This window comes from Bidens hawaiensis, unplaced genomic scaffold (assembly GCF_021521415.1).
Source record: "Bidens hawaiensis isolate Kalapana, Puna unplaced genomic scaffold, B.hawaiensis_p1.1 tig00024798_1, whole genome shotgun sequence".
In the NCBI taxonomy this organism is placed as follows: Eukaryota; Viridiplantae; Streptophyta; class Magnoliopsida; order Asterales; family Asteraceae; genus Bidens; species Bidens hawaiensis.
Window position 1 is genome coordinate 53,372 of NW_027493915.1, and position 13,597 is coordinate 66,968.

Below are 13,597 nucleotides of genomic sequence, written 5' to 3' on the forward strand. Positions count from 1 at the left end.
ACCTAGAAAACATGTAAAGAAAACGGGTCAACTACGAATAGTTGGTGAGTTTCACTAATTTAAATAAACACTGACAGATCATTTTAATAATCATTTATTAAACAATGTAATTATGCGGGGAACTATGTTTCCCCAGAACATTTATAACCTCTGGGAACTAAGTTACCCCAGAACAATAATAACCGCTGGGAACTATGTTACCCCAGAACAATAATAACCTCTGGGAACTATGTTACCCCAGAACAATAATCACCTCTGGGAACTATGTTACCCCAGAACAATAATAACCTCTGGGAACTATGTTACCCCAGAACAATAATAATAACCTCTGGGAACTATGTTACCCCAGAACAATAATAATAACCTCTGGGAACTATGTTACCCCAGAACAATCCCACACGATAAACAATTTATATATTCTATGCATCAAACCATATATATATTTAAATATACAAGTGTTTCCATACGATCAGTATGTACTTAAATACTTTACTAAATACATGCTTTCCGCCCCGGGAAAATATTTAAAACAGTTCAGTAAAAGGGGCTCGTGAGAACTCACCTTTCTGTGAGTCGGGACGTGGTACAATGAACTGCTATAAGCCTGGATCTGTAATATAATATCTAATCGTTACTATATAATTCCCATAAATTAAATCCGTGTTAATCGGTACATCTGGGGACATTGTTAACCCAGTACTGTACTCGATCCGGGGACAATGTTAACCCCGTGACACTCCTAAGGACTCAGATTGTGCCATTACTTAGAGTCGGACGGTCAAAATTATCATTTTTATGTTTTCCTTGATTTGCGTGCCTAGCACGGTAATCCGTTTTTAGTTTCAAAAATGAGTTTATTCACACCCGACCCAAAAATGGTGTTTGACTGTTACTTTAGTTAACGTGATGAAATTAGAGCTCGGTTTGGACACCCCGTTTGGCCGCGGGGCCCGTTTCCGTCATTTAGGTGCCGGAAACAGTAAAATCGGGTGAAATTACCCAAATTATCCGAATTATTTTCGGATGATTTTCTTTTATTTACTTTACTTAGTATTATGAAAATGGTCTATTTTTAGGTTTTTATATACCAGTCAGCTCGCTTATGCGAGTTTTGCCGGTTTACACGTTTTAAGCTTTAAAAATTTGTTTTTATGTCCTTTTTAGCACAAATAATTACCCGTTTAGTCTCGGGTCTTGAAATTTTGCACAAAACTTATTTTGACAGTAATAAATTTTATAAAAATTTTCCAGATTTATTTTTTTATATTTACATTTATTTATCTATTTTTAAACATTATTAAAACACTAAATATGTCAAAAATACCAAAAGACTTTAGAAAAATCCCAAATTTTTCCGGGATGATCCCTGCCATCCTCATAAATCCCTGGAATTTTTCCAGAACCCAAAACTCATTTTTCAAGCCATTTTCACAAAAACCGAGCTAGAAAGCCCTAGAACTCGTTTTACCGAAAAGCCCCCTTAGACTTCTCCAACTGAGCTCAAATTTTGTGTGTGACTTTTATATGTTATAAAAACCTTATCCTAAATTTTTCAGAATTTTTCATCAAGTTTAGCTATTTTTCACCATTTTTGGCCAAAACCGAGCATTAAATTCACCAAATATTCATCTTTTATCCAAAAATTACCAAAAATTCACAGATCTCATATTTTCATGTGTAGATCATCTCTGTGAAATTTCATGACCCGACTCTAAGCACGCTACAATCTGTCCAAAATAACTAAATCACACGAAAACCGAACTATCTTGTGTTTTCTAGCGTTAGATCGCAAAGATCTTGGTTTCTAGCCTTTGCTAGCCACTAGATACAACACTTACAAGCACAATAACACTATACCAAGCAAGTTACACCAACAATCAAACCATTTCTTTCATAGTGTCGGTTTTGATATAAAAACAAAGGTTTTAACCGTAAAAAATCCGTTCTCGACTCTTTTTACTCATTTCTCGGACCAAGATCCCTTGTATACTTGTATACATCTCTTGATCATGCAAGAGTCGGTTTCATCTCGGGTTTTCACCCGTCTTTCACTTGGAAATTCATTTTCAAAGATTCTAACCGTAAAAATTCGTTATTGACACTTTTAACTTGTTTCTCGGATCAAGATCCCGTGTATAACTTGTATACATCACTTGACCTAGCAAGGATCGGTTCCATCTCGGGTTTTCACCCATATTTCACTTGGAACCTCTTGTTCTTGCAAAACAACTCAAAATAAAGAAATCAACACCAAAGATCATGCATTATAACATGGTTATACCTTGTGTTCTTGGTTAAAATTGATGAGTTTGGATGAACACTTGAAAGAGTTGAGAGATTTGAGAGAGTTTTGTTGTAAAAAAAAGAAAAATGAAATGATATGGTGAAGCATAGGACCGATCGGTCCAAGTAATGGGTGGGGGTGGGCCCCACAACTTCAATATTAGCCACATATTCGGATTTCCGTAATCCGGATAATGTTTTGGATAATCTGGCTCAGTTCGTTTCTCGTTTAAACTCGTAATTCGGCTTAAAACGAGTCTAAAATGGTTGTTTTTCGGGTTAAAATAAAATTTACATAAAACCGACTTAAAAACTTTTAAAAACTTAAACCATGACATTAAAACATCATATTATTAATAATTACGCATCTTTTTCGGCCTGATCGATCGTCTCTTGCTTGGTTTGATGTTAAAGGTTTCGTTTATCGTACCGATGTACTAATAAATCGAAATCCTTTTTCTGTGCTATAATTCACTTATCCCGAAGCATTAATACTTCGTAAACATCACTAAACATTATATACTTCGTCTATAATGTAATTCCCGATTCGTTCGGGTTTCAATAATCGTTCATTGGTAAATTGTAATTCCAATACGATTCACTATATAATCGAGTATGATTCGTACTATGAATCATATATACTCGTACATACGTACTATAACTCATATAATCAATATTAAATGACACGTAAATAGTATATACCGGCTAGGGTATACCTGGATTTGCCGGAATCGTTACAGTTGTCCTCAGCATGGCCTAAACGATTGGGTTGAGGTTGAAAAATTCTATAGCGGTCTTACTCCCGAAACTCAACAGCGGTTCAATACCGCCGCCGGGGGAAACATGCTCGATAAACTCACCATAGAGGGGGCTGAAGAAATGTTCGAGAGCATTGCATTTGGGGATCAACATACACCGAGTAGAAGGTCCGTCTCGGCTGCCAAGGCCGCAGCCATCTCAGCATCACGTGGAGTGCATCATGTTGATCAGAATACGAGTATGTTGGCAGATTTGGAGGCATTGAAAAGGGAAGTTAAAGAGCTTAGGTGGCAAGCTCGTAGGTGCGAGATATGTCGTGGAAATCACGAGACAGCCGATTGTCCCATTGATTCTCAGGAGGAGGTAGATTTTCTTGCTAATCAAAACCGTTCTTTCAATTCTGGGTGGCGAAACAATAATTCTAACTCTAATTGGCGGGCAGGTAACACCGGTTATCAGCAACGCCAGAATCTGTTCCAAGAACCCGCCCCCGAACCTGCTCCTGTACCAAATAGTACTTCTAAGATCGAGGAGATGTTGGCTAACCAATCTCAATTGTTAAATCTGCTTTTACAAAATGATGCCAACACCAAATCCACTCTTTTGCAGCATGAGACGTTTATAAAGGGACAACAGGTCGCATTTCAGAATCTCGAGGCTAAGTTTGGTGAGTTGTCCGCAAAGATTGATCAAGGACCCTCGGGGAGTCTTCCAAGTAACACCGTCCCTAATCCCGGCCCCACCTGTTCTAAACCATTTCAAAATGCTCAGGCCAAGGTAGTGACCACCCGAAGTGGGAGAGGTGTAGTTAGAGATACACCAAGTGAGGAGGAAGTTGACGAGGAGTTGTAGATGGAAACACCGCCTGATAAGGTGAACCAAAGGCGAGGCCCAACAAGTACCTCACGGTCAGGTGGTGCGTCAGTTGAGAAGGAGAAGCAGGTTGAGCCAAAACCGCCATATCCCGGTCGTCTAGTGAAGAAGAATGATTTGGAGCAGTACTTTAGGTTTCTCGACATGCTTAAGAAGCTCCATGTGAACATTCCGTTTATTGAAGCTCTCGCAAACATGCCAAAACACGCCAAGTTTCTGAAAGATTTTCTTACTAATAAGAAGAAACTTGAGGAGCTTTCTACTGTTACTCTTAGTGAGGAGTGTTCTGCCGCCGTACAGAAAAAGCTTCCTAGGAAGATGACAGATCCTTGCAGCTTTACCATTCCTTGCTTGATTGGTAATCTTCATGTTAGCAATGCTTTTTCCGACCTCGGTGCAAGCATTAACCTCATGCCCTATTCTGTGTTTGCCAAACTTAACGTGGGAGAGCTGCTTCCCACCCGAATGAGTATCTAGCTGGCAGACCGATCTGTTAAGTTCCCAAGGGGCATTGTGGAGAACATGTTGGTGCAGGTGGACAAATTCATTTTTCCGGTCGACTTTGTCATTCTCGATATGGATGAGGACTCAAAAGTTCCGCTCATCCTCGACCGTCCTTTCTTAGCCACCGCACGCGCTCTTATCGATGTTGCTGATGGCAAAATGACTCTTAGAGTTCATGATGACACGGTCACATTCGACGTGCTAAATCCATGAGGCATACTTAGCAGCATGATGACACTCTCTACTTCATCGACACTTTCATGATGCGCGTAGGCGACTATCTTGCGAAGGTCTTCCAGAGAGACACGTCCGACACCCAGATCATCGATGTGGAAAATCAGTCATTCGATATGACAGAATTTGATTTTGAGTTGAAGGATAAGGAGGAGCAACATTTACCTGAGACAGGAGGACACGAGTCGATCATGAGTTCCCAAATCTTTTCTAATGTCCTCGCTGTTGAAGAGCGAGAGTTTCCGATCAAAAAACCATCTGTTGAGAACCCCCCATCTTTAGAGCTAAAAGATTTACCATCTCACCTCGAGTATGCGTTTTTAGGGGAGGGGTCTCAACTTCCCGTTATCATCTCTTCGAGTTTGGAGACGGAGGAGAAGGAGAAGTTGATGGTTGTTTTGAAATCTCATAAGCATGTCATCGCATGGAAGCTTATGGATATCAAAGGTATAAACCCGTCATTCTGCACGCATAAAATTTTTATGGAGGATGAGTTTAAACCTGTGGTACAGCCGCAGAGGAGGCTTAACCCGGACATGCAGGAGGTTGTTAAGAAGGAGGTTATTAAGTTGCTTGATGCTGGTTTGATTTTTCCGATCTCCGACTCTGCATGGGTTAGTCCAGTCCAGGTGGTCCCTAAAAAGGGCGGTATGACAGTTATCACGAATGAAATAATGAGCTCATACCGACACGGACTGTAACAGGGTGGCGAGTTTGCATCGACTACCGCAGACTTAACGAGGCCACACGAAAGGACCACTTCCCGCTTCCATTCATCGATCAGATGCTAGAGCGTTTGTCAGGACAACAGTTCTACTGTTTTCTTGACGGCTTTTCTGTTTATTTCCAGATCCCCATCGCCCCGGGTGATCAGGAGAAGACCACATTTACATGTCCCTTTGGCACATTCGCGTACCGACGCATGACATTAGGATTATGTAACGCTCCTGCTACATTTCAGCGGTGCATTGTGGCCATTTTTCATGAGTTAATCGAGGATTCCATGGAAGCCTTTATGGATGATTTTTCTGTCTTTGGGAATTCCTTCGATGACTGTCTGCGTAACTTAGATCGAGTACTCGCTAGATGTGAAGAGACGAACCTTATGCTTAATTGGGAGAAATGTCACTTTATGGTTCGTGAGGGTATTGTTTTAGGTCATAAGATTTATAGTGCGAGGATTGAGGTAGATAGAGCTAAGGTAGACACCATTTCCAAACTTCCACCGCCCACTTCTGTGAAGTCTATTTGTAGTTTTTTAGGTCATGTGGGATTCTACCGCCGATTTATAAAAGATTTCTCGAAAATCTCTCGTCCGATGACCCAACTTCTAAAGAAAGATAGGCCGTTTGATTTTAGTGAGGAGTGTTTGAGGGCCTTTGAGTTGATTAAGGAGAGGTTAGTGAGTGCTCCTATTCTTGTTGCTCCCGATTGGACTCTTCCGTTTGAGATCATGTGTGATGCGAGCGATTTTGCTGTTGGAGCCGTGTTTGGACAGCGTCGAGAGAAACATTTTCATCCCATCTATTACGCTAGCAAAACCCTTAACGATGCTCAGGAGAATTATACCACAACAGAGAAGGAACTTCTTGCGGTTGTTTTCGCGTGCGATAAATTCCGTTCATATCTCGTGCTTTCTAAGACTATCATTTTCTCTGATCATGCGGCTCTGCGTTACTTGTTGGCTAAGAAAGATGCTAAGCCTCGAATCCTTCGTTGGATCCTTTTGCTTCAGGAGTTCGATTTAGAAATTAAAGATAAGAGAGGAGCTGAAAATGTTGCCGCCGACCACTTGTCACGACTAGAAAATTCCGACTTGGACAGGACCCGGGAACAGGGAATTGGTGATGATTTCCCGGGTGAAACTTTATTGTATGTAAAGGCGAGTGATGAGGGGTTTCCATGGTTTGCTGATCTTGCTAATTATCTATCTTCTGGTGAGTTAGTGCTCGGACTGACATATCAGCAAAAGAAGAAGTTCTTTGCAGATATTAAGTTCTACATTTGGGAGGATCCGTACCTATTCCGTATTGGCTCGGATCAGGTGATTCGAAGATGTGTTTTTGGTGATGAAGCTCGTAGTATTCTTCGACATTGTCATGAAGGCCCAACTGGAGGTCATTTTGGTGCGACTTATACCGCCAAACGCGTGTATGATGCGGGATTCTATTGGCCGACTATTTTTCGTGATGCGCATGAGTTTGTTCGTTCATGTGACGTGTGTCAAAGAGCTGGTAACATCTCATCCCGAAATGAGATGCCCCAGAACCCCATCCAGGTGGTTGAGATCTTCGATATATGGGGCATTGATTTTATGGGTCCGTTTCCTATGTCTAGAGGGAACCGATACATCCTCGTTGCTGTCGACTACGTGTCCAAACGGGTGGAGGCCCAAGCCTTACCTAGAAATGACGCGCAGGTTGTAGTGGGATTCCTTCGAAAACTCTTTGCTCTATTTGGTATTCCTAAGGCCCTGATCAGTGATCGGGGTACCCACTTTTGTAATGCTCATATGGATAAGGTTCTAAAACGTTATGGGGTCACCCATCGCCTTTCTACGGCCTACCATCCTCAGACTAGCGGTCAAGTGGAAAACACCAATCGTTGCATTAAGAGGATCTTAGAGAAAACAGTTGGGAACAGTCGTGGGGACTGGGCTGAAAATCTTGATGATGCACTCTGGGCCTTTCGTACTGCATTCAAAACGCCTATCGGGACCACTCCCTTTCGGCTAGTTTATGGAAAGGCGTGCCATCTTCCAGTAGAGTTAGAACATCGTGCATATTGGGCTTTAAGAGCCATAAATCTTGATTTATCTGCGGCGGGAAAGAGTCGTTTTCTTCAGATTCATGAGGTTGAGGAGTTATGGAATGAGGCGTATGAAAGAAGTTGGGGGTATAAGGAGCGGACAAAGGAACGTCATGATAAAAATATTAAGGGTCCCAAAGAGTTTAAGTGTGGGGATAAGGTGCTTCTGTATAATTCCCGGTTGAAGTTGTTTCCGGGTAAATTGAAATCCCGATGGGATGGTCCGTTCGTTATGAATGAGGCATTTCCGTATGGGGCGGTTGAGATAGAAGCTGATGATGGACATTCTTGGAAAGTGAATGGGCATAGACTGAAGCATTATGTTGTAGGTCCACTTGGTGATCTCGAGGAGGAGGCGATCTACCTTGATCCGCCTGGTGAGTAGACGAGGAGAGCACTCGGGACCTTGCCCGAGTTGTATAGTCTGTATAAAAATTTAGTTGCATGGTTTTCTTTTATTTTTATTTTTATTCTGCTTTATTTTCTTTTTCTTTGAGTCTTTTTAGTCCTTAGAGTCTGTTTGATGTCTGCTTTGGGTTGTTTTGCGTTTTATTTTGCAGGATTGGATTTTCTTGTTCGTACGCAATCTCCATTCGGGTGAGGATTATCTGAGCCTATCATATTGTAGAAGACACCCATAAGCTGCGGCCGCGAATGAAATGCTATACGGTCGCCTTGGAACGAGACTTTTGAAGATAACTACATTATTACCAGGGGAGTCTGTTCCAATTTATTGTTTTATTTGCTTACATTTTATTTTTATTCTGCTTTATTTTCTGTCTTTTTCTATTCATACATTGGGGACAATGTAGATTTTAAGTGTGGGGATGGGAACTGACGTTTTCTTTTGGTTAGAAAAAAAGTTTTTAAAAAAATAAAACCAGTTTCAAATTTTATAAAAACAAAAAAAACGAAAAAAAGAAAAAAAAATATAGAATATATAAAAAAAAGTAAAAAAAAGTGTCCCGAATTTTTAATGATTTTTTTTTTTGCAAATAATGGAAAATGATAGAAAAATTTGAGATTGGTTTTTAAAACTACTATTATATATGAGATTAAATAAAAGATAGCGCACTAAACTTGGGATGTGTCGGTAGGCCCAACTAGTTTTGATAGTCCCCTTTAGCAGTTTTTATATATATCATAATTTGAAATCGGAGAAGCCGAATTTCGATACTTAGGGAGGATTACCATAATCTGAATACTTTGAGATAGTAAGAATGAAATGCACTCAAATCAGCACACCACCACATGTCCATCTTTTTACGAGCTTAGAAATAGTTATATATTTTAGGGTGATATAAAAGATTGAAAAATATGAAAAAAAAGAAAAAAAAAAGAAGTATGTTTTGAAAGTTTGTTATGAAAGTTATGTATTGTATTATCAAAAGTTGTTCAAGAATTGCAAAATGCTTGTGAAGAAAGTTATGTATTGTAAAATGCCAAATGAGCATTCTTTAAATTTAGTAAAAGAGGCCATTGATACACATACTAGACGGGACTTAGAGTTTACGTGTTACCTTGGGGATAGTGACTCTTAGGATACACTATTGGGGCTCGAAGGTTCTTAGTCAATAAATATCAAATTAGGAATTTATAGGACAAAGTCCAATAATATTTAGGAATAGCTCGTACGGCCTCCACGGGACCATTCATCCATCAAATTTCACCGAGTGCATCTAATTAGTACCATCAACGAGTCTTTGGCTTATGGTGATTTGTCAAACCAGTTTGTTTTTACTCTAGTTTTTCTAGCTCTCTTTGTCTGAGATGGGGTAGGTGTAGCCGTGGTTTTTGAATTTAAAACGCTTAATGGAATTGGGGGTTTGATAGGCTGGTGGCTGGGTTTAAGTGGACAACAATATCGGCAATCGTAGTTTTTACGTTTATCTTTGCTTAAAAGATAACCTATATGTTTTAAAGATCGGTTTCGAATTATGATTCCATTGGAAAATACTTTTTCAGGGACGAAAAAGGTTTAAGTATGAGGATATTTGATATGAGCTAAATTATATATAAATATTATAACTATTTCCTACACTTTTACATGGCTTTAAAGATGTATTTATTAATAATTCCCTTAATTGGTTAATATTTGAATTTTATGGTTTTAAAAAGACAATGAGCTAAAAACTAATAAATCACACTAACGATAACTACTAAGCGGTTTATACTAATCACTTGTAGTTGATCGTTGTTTTTTTACACTATCGTTTAATTCATAATATCTTGAGTTTCAAATAAAATAATTATATGTGCTAAATTAGAATCTTTTTTTAAAATCTACTACGTAGACTTAAATACATTGGTTGAATAAATGGTTTAACTGATATATCATCATTAATTTATCTATTTATTTTACCTATAGGAAGTGCACATGATCAGATACGTGAAGTAGAATTTGGTAACAAACATAATTCTACTAGACTAATGGATATTGATGGGCTGCACCAAAGAACCAAACCAATTTACGTAGGCCTGCAAAGGAAGTTAGTGGTCATGAAGCAAATAAAGAAAAAAAAAATATATGAATGGGGGCCCACAAGAAATAAACGAAAGAAAACCCTATCATCATATATTATAGTTGGGAGAGCTAAAAGAAAGAGGTTTGTTGGCGGCTACCTTGCTACATCATTAATATTATTATATATTGAAGCTCCTACGTCCTGCTTGAGGTGCGCGCATATTATGTATATATGTGTAAACCCTCGGGTGGGCAAAAGTGAAATTGCACTAATTTTGACGTTATTTTACTAATCTCGTGAAAATAACGTTAAAAGTGGCGGAAGGTTAATCAGGCATCATGTGGTGGCGTTGATAGCCGAAAGACGAGGGTACATGCACCAATCAGCCGGTATCCCGATGATTGAGTGCTATGTGCTTTATGTCCAAGGCTTGATGCAAAACTACTATCGAGCCGGGGGTCTCACCGGAAGCAGCCTCTCTATCCCTATGGGGTAGAGGTAAGGCTGTCTACATCTTACCCTCCTCAGACCCTAACATAGCTTTGCTATTGGTGAGATATACTAAGTACGATGATGATGATGATGATGATGATATATTGAAGCTCCTGTACACACAATTCTTTGGAGGGTGGAGTTCACGTGAGGTCAAAAAACAAGAAAGAAAGAAGGCTATTGTGCATCTCATCTTTTGCAAAGCTAACAAGTCAAATGAAATATATATAATAATAGAGAGAGAGAGGGACGAGCAGAAGAAGAATACACTTTTTATTATTTGGTGTGGCTCTTATGAAGATTTCGAACAAAACAAGAAAAGGAGGTCAAGTCTATTTTAATTATATTATGAACTTTAATAACATATATATTATCTTTTGTTTTGTACTTTTCTATGAGTAGTTAAATATTTTGTACTACCTATGTTTTGGTTGAGTACTAGTTTATATTGATGGTTTGACGAACTACTATTATTTGACGTTGGTTTATTTAATACTTTGGTAAAAGTTTTTAATTGGTTTGGTCATAATATTGTTGCGTAATAGAATCTAGTTTAATACTTTAATATTTATTCCACTTGTGTTTAATAGTTTTTTTTTTGAGATTGTTAGGCGCTTGATTAGGTTGTCTACTTTGTGTTTTCAACTTGTTTGCGGTTTATGGTCGAAATAACCGTAGGAATTATTTATAAAATTTTACTAGATTTTTATTATTCTTTCACTAGAGAGGCCGGGAGGTAATTTAGTGTTGTGTCATCTTTGTCTTTTGTGGGTTTGAGTAATAATTGCAAGGGAGTGAGTTATCCTAGGTCCCTTAGATTATTGTGATACAAGTTTTGTTCAAATTAATTAAAAATACCACCTTTATATTAATATATATTGTATCCAAAGAGACCGGGAGGTGATTTGGGTTTTGGGGTACCATAGTATTATTAGGTAAGGTGAGACCGGAGGTGATCTAACCCTTTAACAACTGAGCTTCACATGTCATTAGAGTTCTAGGGTGTTGTTGGTGAGGCCGGGAGGCGATCTAGCGCATTTGTAGTGATTTTTAGTGTCATATTTTTAATATATTATTTTTCAACCAAGTCAAGTTCGTTAGCTATTAATTTAACTAGTAGGATTCCTTTACCTAGGTAGTCGTTTCTCGCATTATTAGTAAAACCCAATTTTTATAAAGTTTTATTTTTAGTTTAAATTTTAATTATTTAAGTTTTATTAGTTTAATTAATATAAAAAAATTCTAAAAAATCAAAAGAAAGTCTAGGTTAGTAATCATTAGGTTTAATAAATAGAGTTTACCCATAGTGTCCAAGGTTCGATATCCGTTCTTACTTGCTAGCTACATTGTGTCCGGTACACTTGCCGATTGTGTGTGTTTTTTTAGGTGAATCGGTAAAACTTGGTTTTTAATATTATATACGATTTTTGCACATCACTATATATATATATATATATGGACTATTTTGATATAAAGGGAAACTCACCAACACATTGTGTTGACCGATTTTTTAATATGCTTTTCAGGTAATTTAAATAAAGTATGGAAGCTTCATGAAGAGCGCGGGAAAAGAGTGACGTGTGTTTGAATGAAAAATGTTGACTATATGTTGAACTTGTAAATTGAATAAAAATCGTGTAATATGACACGTGTAATAACTCTGATGGTTAAATAAAGTTCAACTTTCGTTTGAAATATATACTTAAATGTAATTGCATGAAACGGTGTCTATCACCCCCCGAAAGACTTGGTCAAAGTCTTCCGCTGTTTAAATTAAGATATTCGGTGTGTTACATTTTGCTTCACTTGAGCATAATTTTATACGACATGCTTCACATACAACATTCTGATCATTATTTAAAGAAAAGTCAATGCTGACAACAAATGTTTCTAATTTAATAAAAATAAAAACATTGATACGCCTGGAGGTGACATGTCAAAAGTGTTTGTCATTTTCTTAAATTCTAATAATCATCGATAAATACTCAATAGGCAAAATCCAGAATCTTTTGACTATTTCCAACAATGTCATTAAAAATAAATTTAAAAAACAATAACATTTATAAATTCTAACTTTCATTTGTTTTACATTTACAAGTTAAAACTTTGAACCTGTAAGAAGTTTGACGATAAATCTATTTGCATTCTCAATTTTTTAAAAATATTCTGATCACCCATTTTTTACTCATAACATATTTTAGCCAAATGTAGTTAATTTGTATCTAACGATCTATTTACCAATTTTTAACCCGTAACAATCAAATTTAAGTTCCACCAAAAACCCGAAGCAATCATTGATAAAAAAACCCCAATAAACTAAATATGATAAACTTTATTATATTTGAAAGTGACTGATATGTATTATCCTTACAATTTAACACATACATGTATAGTTTACTAAATAAACTGAAAAAATTAGCAGATACATTTAAATCATATACTTATAATTTATAAATTTATATGACAATGTATAAAGAAACCAATAGATAAATTGATTTATTTTTAAAAAAATGGATTAATTTTTAAGCATATATTTATAATTTAATGACTAAAAAAAATTACTTCGTAAATTTAAAGCATATTAGAGTGTTTTTTGGTTTTTTTATTTACAATCTTTTACAATATACATAGTGTAATATGTTAATTACTTCGTAAATTGAAAGCATATTAGAGTGTTTTTTGGTTTTTTCATTTACAATCTTCTACAATATACATAGTAAATATATTAATGAAAACATTTAAAATTATATTGTTTTCAATATTTCTCATACACGATTTGTTGTTGATTTTTGGATTTCACCAAGTATGTTGTGATATATATTCTAACAATGTATAATGATATAATATGTAAATATTTATTTTTATAAAAGTTTATAAATATAATATAAATAGTGTTTAAAGAAAAGTTAGTAATATAATAATGTTATAGATATAATATAAATGAAGTGTAAAAAGAAAGTGAATGATTATTGATCCATGACATATATTAGTTTTGGAGGGAAAAAAGTTGTGAGGATTAACAAAAAACTGACATATGTCTACAATTATTTGACTCTATTAATATATATATATATATATATATATATATATATACACACACACACTAGTAGGTACCCGCGCGATGCGGCGACATAAATAATTTACATCGTGGTACTCGTTTCCAGTTCGTTTATTAATCC

General features: G+C 36.8%; 1 pseudogene; it reads left to right on the forward strand.

The window, feature by feature from the left end:
* The first annotated feature begins 5,668 nt into the window (after window positions 1–5,668).
* LOC143569899 (uncharacterized) overlaps window positions 5,669–13,597 on the forward strand; it is a 97,426-nt pseudogene continuing 89,497 nt past the window's right edge.